This window comes from Eupeodes corollae, chromosome 1 (assembly GCF_945859685.1).
Source record: "Eupeodes corollae chromosome 1, idEupCoro1.1, whole genome shotgun sequence".
Lineage (NCBI taxonomy): Eukaryota > Metazoa > Arthropoda > Insecta > Diptera > Syrphidae > Eupeodes > Eupeodes corollae.
The window spans coordinates 169,581,785-169,593,819 of NC_079147.1; the positions used below are offsets into that span (position 1 = coordinate 169,581,785).

At 32.3% G+C, this 12,035-nt stretch overlaps 1 protein-coding gene across 4 annotated transcripts in view; it reads left to right on the plus strand.

The window, feature by feature from the left end:
• The first annotated feature begins 331 nt into the window (after positions 1–331).
• The window catches only part of LOC129954106 (hemicentin-2), a 125,576-nt gene continuing 113,872 nt past the window's right edge, over positions 332–12,035 (plus strand). For 2 of the 4 annotated variants that reach the window (XM_056067785.1, XM_056067787.1), the window contains exon 1: positions 332–830. The gene's annotated coding sequence lies outside the window, so the exon portion shown is untranslated. The remainder of the gene's footprint in view (positions 831–12,035) is intronic. The other 2 variants (XM_056067788.1, XM_056067789.1) reach the window with 1 other exon arrangement.

The following is a 12,035-nucleotide window of genomic DNA, read 5'->3' on the forward strand; positions in this document are numbered from 1 at the left end:
TACAAAACTGTTTCTTTTTCGTTGTGCCTGAACAGAATGAATGAAAAATTCAATATTTGTGTATATGTGTGCATACTTCATAGCTTTAAGCAAAACACAATATAATATTCCAACAAAGGTATTTATTTTAGCTCACAGAAATTTCACCAACGATATTCTCTTCAACTCTATGTTCGTATAAGTATCTCGGTGGTGAAATGTATGAGTATCTTCTCTTCTGCCTTTGGCTCTGAATCTCCGTCATCGTCATTGCTTAATTAACTGCAAAGAGCAAGGAAACATGGTTTCCTATTCCTACTTGTCTACCCAATTTTACCGAAACGCTACCTATAGGCTACAATAGAACATCACTGCTGATAGAGGGTTCTCGGACAGGGTCTCCAGTTCGCGTTCGGTAGTCATAAGAGTTGGTTGTATGTCCGTACAAACGTGGTGACTGGTGTTTAAAAGATAAAGAGTATTAACCCACTTAAAGAATTATAAGTTTAACCCCAAACATGTTATTTTGAAAAATAAATATTTAAAAAAATATATGTGGGAATAAAATCAATTGAGAAGTTTGTTCAAAAGTTGTGACAACGTGAACCGTGTGTGATTAATTTTCAATTTTCCCTTTCTAATATCTCTTACTAAAAAAATATCAGAATATATTTAAATCTGTTATTATAATCAGATAAATTGAATGTATTCAAAGTGTCTGCGATTTTTTGTGATTTAGCGGTTCTGCTCAATATGAACGATATTTTTAAGCAATTTATTGGATAATTTTTATCTTCTTCAACAAATATTCAAGTTGTTGATGGATTTGACCTACCAAAATATCTAGAAAGGTACATATTCTTCAGGATACCTACATAATATACCCACAATTTAAAAAAATATAAATATTATATTTGATTTATTCGTAGTTTAAATAATACTATACAGAATACTTATGTATGTCGGAATAATAGTTACAGTTTTGGAAAAAATAATAGAAACAAAGTGTCATCAATCATCATTTTATTTTTAATTAAGTGTTCTGTCCTAAGTCATTCTATATTTGAATCGTACCTTATAATGATCTCAAATTGGAAATATTGTTTTGTGGACACAACTTTTTTTTCACTTCACGGTAAAAAGTTCGAGCCCAATGATAATTTCGTCTTCCATTTTTTGTAGGCAAATAGGCGTCTTGAGTTTGTCGGATGTTTTAGTATATGCGATACTAAACAAAATTTTTAAAAGACATCAATAATTTTAATAAATATGGGTAGTGGATTACATTATAATCCCTTTGATTGAACTCGAAGCAAACACCTTTACTTGTTAAAGTTTACATTCACTCCTAAAGAAGAAACAAGAATAAGAAAAATATAAACTTCTTTGCGTTTTGATACAATATTGGTAACAATATATAAGAAGAATCCATTCCTTTCTTTTAGAGAACTCAAAACCTAATTAAACGCTTCAGTGAAGGCAAGAAGAATAAGGAACCAACTTATAGAAGCGAGTCTTCCTAGCAGAAGTCCACGAAAAGTGACATTTTATAACCAAGCAAAACATTATAGAAAGACCTTCCATTGCAAATAACCGTTCTTATTGGAATAAGGTTTTGTAGTCGGATGAAACAAAGATCAATTTGCTTACTTCCCATGGAAAAATGTATGTCAGAAGGTAGAAAGACAAGAAGTTTAACTCAAAATACACAAAGAAGACAGTGAAGCACGGTGGTGGAAATATAATGATTTGAGGATACTTTTAAGCATATGCTGTAGGTCCAATATTTAGGATCAAGGATAAGATGTACGATGTGGATTATGTCCACATCTTAAATTCAGTTATGCTAACATTAAATGAAGAGAAGGTGCCAATCAAATGGGAGTTCATGCAGGATAATGACCCGAAGCACCCTCAAAATTGGCTAACAAATACTTACAACAAAACAAAAACAATGTTATAGAATGGCCATCACAATACCCCGGCCTAAACCCAATTGAACACTTATGGGGCATCCTAAAGCGAAGGATCGGAGATTGTAAAACAAAAGTGAAAGACGAGTTGTGGTCGAAAATTCAAAGGGACTGATACCTGTAGAGATATGTGCCGAATTGGTGAATTCTATGGGGCGAACAGTGGAGGCAGTTATGAATAATAAGAGTACCCCTACAAAATGAATTTGAAATACTGTTACCTTTAAGATACTTTCTAGCTACAAAAAGAGTACCACTCTTATTTTGTTTCTATTATTTTTTCCACGAGGAAGCAACATAATTAGTTGCAAGTTTATTTTTTATCATTATTTCCCAACATTATATTTTTAAAAAATTGTTTGTATTTAAGCATTAAATGTTTAAGAATCTATTTTCTATTTCCCTACTCTTCACAAATTCCTTTTTATGTGTTAAAAAGAATGAACCGGAGATTGTTTCTTTTATTTTGAGCTTGTGTGTTTATTATAATATCTATTATGTTCATAAATACAATTTTTGTTCATAAAGACTGATTTCGAAACAGGTATCTGACATGAATGCAAAAACAACTTACTACCAAGTTTTCTTAATACCTTCCGTACTAAGAGTTCTCTATTGCAAGACAATTTGAAAATTGAAAAATATATCATTCTTATTATTATTATTTTTATTACGGGGTAAAAAAATTCTAAATCTCAATTATTATTAGCTTTTACTTAACAATAAAAGTGCTAAATATTTAAATACCAGTAAATAATGAATTTTATAATAAAAATTAAAAACAATAAATAATAATAACTAAGCAATTTAAATAGTTAGATAATTAGCTTATGAATTAATAAACAGGGTAAAAGAAAGTCATTAAAACATGTTTTCTTTAATTTTATTTGTAATGTTCTGGAATATTACTTTACAATTAATGGGTTTGTTGTCAATAGAAAGCTTTCTATAAAGGGATACAGAATTTTAGCATTTAAGTTTACTTTATTAATTGTCTCCTAGATGTAAAATCTTAATGTCAGCGTTTTACCTAAGTGAACTTCAGGGTATTTTAAACAATATTTTTGTTTTGTTAGTAAACCAATTATTTGTAGCACATAAGTAGGTTAAAAGCTAGGCTTTCTTTTACGTTTGAAACTTTGCACTACATTATGTAGTTATGAAGTTAGAGTTTCAATTGTGAAACCAACCGAATCAGATGAACACAAAAAGGTATGGTAAGCAATAATTGCAGGGGTACGTACCGTAAATCGTGCTAAAATAAAGTTATTCAAAAAGTAAATGTAGCCTAAAGAGTAAAATAACAAAAAATGTCTCTGTTGGTGGGATGTTTATTCCCTATATACAATCTATGTGTATCACAAACTACTAAGAAGTGATGGGTTTGGAACACCACATTAAAAGAACTATCCTAAAAATGTATCTTTATACATTTAAATTAGTACTCGTGGCGCGATGGTTAGTGCCAGTGACGATCTTGAGTTTATCGGAGTCAAGCCTTTCACTGCGGTGAAATCCAGACAGGGGCGTCTTTAGACTTTTGGAGGCCCTGGACCCGATAGGATTTGGGGCCAAAAAAAAAATAAGCATAATATACTCTTTTTTTTTAATTATTTAGGTTGAAAAAATCATTTTAAAGGGAATTTGTATTTTTTTTTATATTTTTACTACTTAGAAAGAACTGAAAAAGATATAAAACAGATATTTATGGAAATTTTGATAATTTATATTGTTTTTTTTTTATTGATTTCTAATGTTCTTATATTTTTCAATTTAAATTTTATGTAAGTTTATTTTTTATATATGTTTTGATTTGGTTTTATTTAAGATATACAGTCCCTGGCTATATTATTAGACGCACTTTAGATTTTTTTTTGCGGCCAGTCCAACAGAGGGATAATCAAATAAGTTTTAATGGATCGATCTGTGTGGCATGGAGCCCCATCTTTCATACAAATGTAACCATCCATCCATTCTCGAATGTTAAAAATATTATAATCTTATAATTATAAAAAATCTGCAGTAAGTCTAATAATATGGCCAGGGACTGTATATGTACGTTTAAGTATACAATAAAATATCATTAAAGGCACACTTTTCTGACAGATGGTGCAGGACCATCAAAATAATTGGCACGCGAACTTCGCACTATTTTTCGTTGCATTAAGGGGGTATTCTGGTCTAGAAATTAAAAAAATCGATTTTTTTTTCTTTTCATATTTTCATAGTTTAACTATTTAAGAATATGTCTACGAGAGGATTTTCACAAATTCAAATTATTTTCGGAGAAATAAGTATTTTGCTGAGCAGCCATCCAAATCGGTTGGGCTGCAACTAATAGAACAAAAGACATAATGGGGTACTTTAAACGCGTTTTTCTCAGAACTGTCTTTTTGAATCTGATACCCACGATTTCTCAGGTTCTGCCGAACCGATTTACTTGAAATTTTAATAGAGTCTTCTTTAGGGACTTGTCTATGTCCGGAACTACGGCCATCTCCAAATTTTCATTTTTCCTATTTTTAACAAATCGAAGAATGTTCAAAAAATGGTAAATTTTTTGTATTTTTCTTTAGACAGTCGCCATTTTATAAAAAAAAAATGTTTGTTACTTTTCCGTAGTTCCAGACATTGCGAAATTATTGTAGATTAATAATCTTTTTTAGTTTTTGATTTCAGATTTCTAGGAGAGTTAAAATCGTGGGTATGGTCACGCACCAAATTTTTGAGACGCATCACTCCATCAGCTGATAACTAACGGAATTTTTATTTTTTTTACTTTTTTATTTTTTTTTTGTATGCTTCTAATGAGAATAAATAATGTATAAACAAATTGATGGTAAAATTGTTGCTTGCTTTTTTCTGCAGCACTTCAAAAATTACCTAAAATTCATGTCTCTAGACCAGAATACCCTCTTAAGTCTTTATAATTAGCATCCGGATTCTGAATGTTTGCACCCGCTTCAAATTTATGAAATTTCTCCCCTATATCATTTATGAAAGAACATAGTGAACAAAGGAGATTTGCAGCAACGTCAACCATTCCTTTTCGAAGGCTCTTTCTGGTTTCATGAATTCTTTCTAATATTGTGCTCCAAATTTCTGTTTAAATGAGGAACTTCAGTTTTGACATTTTCTTAGACAGACTTAGCGCTTCGCTGTTCGTGTCTAGAGCTAGATGGCAAGGCTTCTTCTTCAGTAATTTGCTTATATCCATGATGGAGCGCGTTAACTGCATCAAATTGTGCACACTATCTTGTTTCAGAAACGCTTCTAAGAACTCTATTTGAACCAAAACATTCATTAAATTTATTCCAGCGATGGGTAGAAGCAGAAAAAAGTTGTATATTTGGTTAACCACTTGAAAGACTCTTGTTGCCTCCTGCACACAATCAGCCACATGAAGGATTACTTAGTTAAGAGAATGTGCTGCACAAGGTACAAAGGTAACAAGTTCGCACTTCTCCTTTAATCTTGCTTGCAAACCAGAATATTTTCCTGACATATTAGACGCATTTTCATAGCTTTGACCTTTACAATCCTCTTTTGAAATATCATGATTTTCCAGAAATGTCAAGCAAAATATTCAGCAAAATATTCAGATTTATGCTCTTAAATAGGTATACATTTTAAGAACCTTTTGATGGGAACACAATTTTTAACCTACCGCATTACAAAAGTCAACACATCGATATGAGAAAGGTCGGGTGTACTGTCAACACTTAGGGAAAAATATTTTGCCGATCTCATTTCACGTGAAATTTTCGATATGACTTGTTTTCCTATTATGTCAATGAATTTGTTGCAAATATTTGCTGATAAATAGGAGTTCCCACATTATTTAAATGATCTGCGATGAATGAATCAAATTCACCTAAAAGTTCCAGGCATCCCAAATAATTTCCATTGTTAGGTGACCCAATGGTTTCGTTAGGATATATTCGAGTTACATATTTTGTATATTTTTTTCTTTTATGAAACCTTACCCAAGCCAACACTGACATAAGCAGATGAGCACTGTGCAGCGTCGCCACAATGTTACAAGTGTAACAAAAGTGTTACACTTTTCTTAATTTGTTTGTATTTGTTACTAAGTTTTTTCTTTTTGTTACACTTTTTTCTCCAAACTTTTCTTTTCTTTCAAAATGTACTTTATTATTTTTTTAATAAGTGTGAAGTACGTCCTAAATAAACTTCATTCGACTCGACCGAACTCCTTCAGTTTAGTCGAAATCTTGCTATCTTTCACTTCAAATTCAAACTCGATCTCTCAATCCAGCTGGCACTGTGACGATTAGTAGAGCGACAGACAAAGAACATAGTCATTTCTTCCATTGAACAGAGAGAAAGAAAAAGAAAGGAAACAAAATTGTTCTATCCTGGCCCTGGCCCACCGGGCCCATGCCTAAAGACGCCGCTGAGTCCAGAGGAGGGGGTTATAGGCTACCACTGTTCCTTTTAACATTAGCACTCCAAACTATAATTGAGAATCTGAGGTAATTACACGCCTCGACTATAAATCTATGCGTTGGAAGTATTAAAAAGAAACGACGACATTCTATAATGTACGAAGTGCCAGAGGTTCAGCCATGCCAGAGCCATCTGCAATATGCCGTTGCGCTGCGTCAAGTGCTCTGAAACCTACATAAAGGGATAATGTAAGCTGGGGAATGAGAATTTAGCCCAGCTCCAGTGTGTTCTGTGTGGAAACCAAGGGCACACAGCTAGTCATAGGGGTTGTCCTAAGATCCAACAAATAGAACAAAAACAGGCCAGTTAAAACGCTGAAGTAAGTGGAACGGTTGTAGCCTTGTTGTTGAGTATTCAAGGTCAACTAACAGGACTACAAAGCCAGATAAAGGACAAAAGCAAAAGGGTAGATCATCTTTATTCTTTGTTGCCTGACCTGGCGCAATTTAGATCATAATGGGTGCGCTGCCTATGAATATGAGCTCATTGATAAGGATTGAATGAAGAGCAAACATGTTTCAAATGTTTGCAGACTTCACGAACGCGAGTAACGTATATTGACCCTACCAAGAAAAGTGTTGAGTCTATTAATCAAGACAATATTAATAAATTGCAACCACTTTCATGGCCAGGTAAATAAACACCTCCCTTCCGTTGCTTTACTCCAATGTCAAATCAATATTACTCAACATAAATAAGTTTATAATTCATAATATAAATTGAATCGAAAGTTGATACGAAGTTTTCAAAGTAAAATTTAGTGATCGCGAAAAAACGTACTAAAGTAAAGTGTTTTATCTTTGTCCTCACCCCTACTGGTAGTCAAAAGAAAGCGAATTAATTCTATTTCCAAACAACGCGACGTCCATAACTTCACCCTATTAAAAACAAAATAATAAAGTGTTGCTTTTTAACCATCCGCAACCCCACTACTCTAAAAAAAAGAAACCTACATACATATGTACATTCTGTACAAGAAATTATCGAAAAGACAAGAACTTGTTGATAAGTGGAGAATAATGGCAACTCCAACAGATACGGAGAGAGATGTTTGGCGCTGTAGACCGAGTTGGTTAGTAGATAGAACGCACCATCAGAGTCCATAAGAAGGAAGATTCAGAGAGATTTGAAATTTACACAAACCCTTCATGGCACTAAAGGAACATTTCCATCGTTCATCGCGGCAATGAACCGGATTTTTGGAGAATACCCAGCAGCCCAGTCCGGGAAGGTTTTTGCTGTCATCTCAGATGAGAAGATAACTGGGGCGGCAAAGAACTTCCTAAGGATATCACCACCTACATCTTGGGATGAAATAAAGACTCGGCTCACGCTGCACTACCAGGACTAAAACACCGAGATGCAAATTGTCCAAGAGATCAATATGTTAAAAAAAAATTCAGTTTAAGACTTAAGTGATAAAATAAGAAAGATTGAAGATGATATTACAGAATGTTCAATATATTGTTCTAGTTCTTGTAATGTAGTGAATAATTTAAGCAGTGTGGTGATTATAAAAATTAAAGAATTAACGGCAGAAACATTGCTTTCAAAAATTTTAAATAACTATATATTTTAGGAGACATAACAAAAATCAAAGATCAATTTAATTTGAATTATTTTAGGTCAAAGTAATAATAACAACAATGTTAACACTAAATCGATCCAAAACAATAACCAGACCAGGAAGTACAACAACAATAACAGGCAAACTAATTCATATAGTCATTACAATAATAATTACATTAGTAATAATAATAACCAAAATAGACAACAAAATAATCAAAGTAGACAGTACAATAATTATCAAAGTCGACAGTATAGAAATGATAATAACACAGATACAAGACAAAATAATTCACAGCAAACTAAACATATGTACATGTCAGTAGATGCTTCAAGCACTGATGACACATTTTTATCAATTAGCCTCGGAGAAAAATAAAATATATGTAAAACTGACATTTAATCAAACACATTTTACAACTCTATTAGATACTGGCTCTACAGTTAGTCTCCTAAATTCAAAAATCCGAACCATTTATATGAAAACATGGGAGGTGAAGCCGATATAAATACAATAGAAGGTAAAGTTTAAATAAAAATCAATATGTTAAAACAAAATGTCCTGATGAATTTAAACAGGAAATTAATGGTGGGATAAGATGGGATGAAATGAAGTTAGAAAGGCCATATGGATTCTTATTAGGAATGGATTCGATAGATACAAATGTGAGACTAATAGATATCATTAATGAAGAAATAGTTTTGAATAATAACGAACGCATTCCATTTTAAATAAGAAAATTATTGCCAATGAAGTTAATATGTTAGAGCATAATCATTTTGAAAATATTAAATTAGATCATTTAAACGGCGATATAAAACAAGGTTCAACTAAGTTTATATATAAATATATACAATTGTTTTATAAAGATGGTGATAAGTTAACCACAACAAATGAGTGGATTAATTCTAAACTGTATAGGTTTGCACCTCAGCATGAGACAGAAGTAAGAAAACAACTAAGGGATATGGAAGCTCAGGGTGTAATTATTATTAATTTTTTTTTCAATTTCAATTCAAATATTCATTTATTGCAAGTAATAATTATAAATTTTTATAAAGCAGTTGTCTGCTCTCCAATTGCCGGGCATTTTCAATCATCTGATTTCGATTATATTCTTCAAATTTTTAGATGATTTTGTAGAACTTCGTTTTCATCTAAACAATATAGTTGAGGTTGAGCTGCACAACTTCTCCACAGGAAGCAACAATGTCCTCAATCACCAGTCCTTATTCCGAATTTCGTAGAGCATCATTATATTACATAACAGAGTTTCCCGTAGACCAAGCACTTTAATGAAATAATCAGCCTGTAGCTTTAGACTTAAAGTAAAAGGTTTTGGCAGGAATGTTTCCAAATAAATTGAATAGTTTCCCTTTCTTAAAGGGAATATTGAATATTTTCTTTAAGAAATTTCTTTGAAACTTTTCAATTTTTTGCAAACTCCATATTTGTGCCGCATAACAAAGCGAAGATTTCACGACTGCATTGAAAATATTATATTTTGTTGAAAGTTTTATGTGATCGTTAGAGAAAATATTCTTCGAAGTAACATTAATTAAGCTTTGTGAAGGTTTTTGCTTTTTCTACAAGTTAATTGCTATAACCCAAGGTTGGGTTTAGTAAAACTACCAAATACTTGTATTCTTTCGATATTTCTAAACCACTTCCATTGAGTATCCAGGTGCTCCTAACTTCACTCTAAAAACGCGAAAACACCATTACTTTCGTTTTGTCTGTGTTAATGACTAGACCCCACTTGACACAATAGTCCGTAAGACAATTTACCATCAATTGTAGGTTTTCTGCAGATTCGGATAACAAAAGAAGGTCATCACCGTAGAGTAAAACATTTATTACAATACTCGCAATTCGGATACCTCCTGGAATATACGTAGCTACTCGTATATCATTAATAAAAAGAGCAAATAGAACAGCACTGAGTAGACATCCCTGCTTTATATCCCAGTAAGTAATTTAAATGGTTTTGAATAAGTTTTGCCATTCCAGATTATTTGGATGAATTGTGTCGACACTGCAAGTTTTGAAAGTTAAAAAAATAAATCATTTCGATTCACTAAATCAAATGCAGCTTTAAAATCAACACAAATGTGTATACTTTTTTGTTTCTAGCTTGAAATGCTTTTACTATTGATGTTAAAGTAAATATGTGGTCAACAGTCAAATAGTTCTTTTTAAAGCCTGCTTGAACCTCCGTAAGAATGTTGCTTACATCCACCCAATTTACAAGCCTGTTAATGAGAACACCACAAAATATCTTCACAATGACATTCATGAAGGATATGCCTCGGTAGTTTTCAACTGCATAAAGATCACTTTTCTTATGTATTAGAAAAATTATCGATTTTTTAAAAAGTGTATGTATGTAGATGGTTATAAAAGGAAGGGGTTGCATTTTTAGAATATTCGTAGGGTATCCCATCTTCACCTGGGGCGTTTCCGTCCTTGGCTCTTTGAAGAACAATTTGTATTTCATTGACTGATATAACTGCGTCCAATATATCATCACAAACAAGCGGCTGTGCGTATGAGAAAGTAGTTTTTGTTTGATTTGAAGAAGATTTTTGAAATATTCAGATAGATCATCGGCAGAAACACTTAAGCCTATAGAGTTGTGTGAACCGTTAATTTCTTTTGCTATTTTCCAGAACTGTTTTGTGTTTTTGATTTGACTGAGTCATTGGGCTTGCATGGATTTAAAATTGGTTTTCTTAATGAAGTAGATTTTCTTATATTTCTCATTCGCTTTTATGTACCATTTTCGAATTTGATCACAAGAACATCTGCGGAAAGCTTTCAATAGTGCGAATAATTTTTTTATGGCTTTAAGACATTCTGTATTCAACCATTTTTGATCCAAAAGACTTCGTTGTTGTTGGAGTGGGGTTAATTGCAGAACATCTTATGGATTCTGTTAATTGAGTTGTGAGTGCGGAAGTTGACAAATTAGTTGGAGGGGTGTGTGAAAGGTAATCATCTAGATAGTGTCGATATATTGCTAAATTTGAGGTTTTCCATTTTAATTGGGGCATTAAGTTAAGTGATCTCTGTTCTGGTTCAATGTAAGATTTCCATTCAATTACTAAAGGCATATGATCAGAAAATGTTTTACTCAAAACTTCCAATTTGATAAGAGGGAACCGTTATTTACCATGCAGTAATCAATCACCGATTTGCCTTGGCCACCAACAAAAGTAAAATGCCCTTTGGTGACACCTTCCGTGCATCCATTCAAAATAATACTATCATACATTTGTAGCATTTCTAATAATCACATTCCGTTTTGATTGTAGGTATTATCTTTAGATGTTCTATTATAATAATTTGATAGTGCTGAGCTAGAAATAGACATTTGGATTGTAACTTGGTCATCACTTATTCTAGCATTATTATTGTCATACCTACAAAAAGATATAATTTTGGGGTAGACAAATTCAGGATCGTTTTGAATTACAGGAGACTCAACAAAATTACAATTGATAACAAACAGCACCTTCCCAATAATGACAGCATATTGGACAAGTTAGGAAAAGCTCAGTATTTCACTTCAATTGATTTGGCAAATGGTTAACATTAAATTTTAGTAGCAGAAGAAGATATGGAGAAAACATCTTTTATCACACCAGATGGTCTATACGAGTTTTTTAAGGATGCCATTTAGCTTAAAAAATGCTCCCGCAACATTTCAGGGCTTAATTAATGAAATATTAAGGGATTGCATAAATGTAATCTATGTTGTTTATATTGAGGATAATCTTGTGTATTCAACAACTCTAAGTGAACACTTTAAATCTTTAGAAAAAAATTTCAAAATTCTATCTACAGATAACTTAAAAATGCAAGCCGATAAATGTAGCTTTATGTAGAAGGATACTAAATTTGTAGGACATATTCTGACCAAAGATGGTATTATGCCTAATCCCAGTCAAATTTAAGACATTCAAAAAATTGTGTTACCAAAAACTGAAAAACAGTAAGTTCGAAATCTTGACTGATCATTCCCCAATAAAGTTCTTAAATTCTTT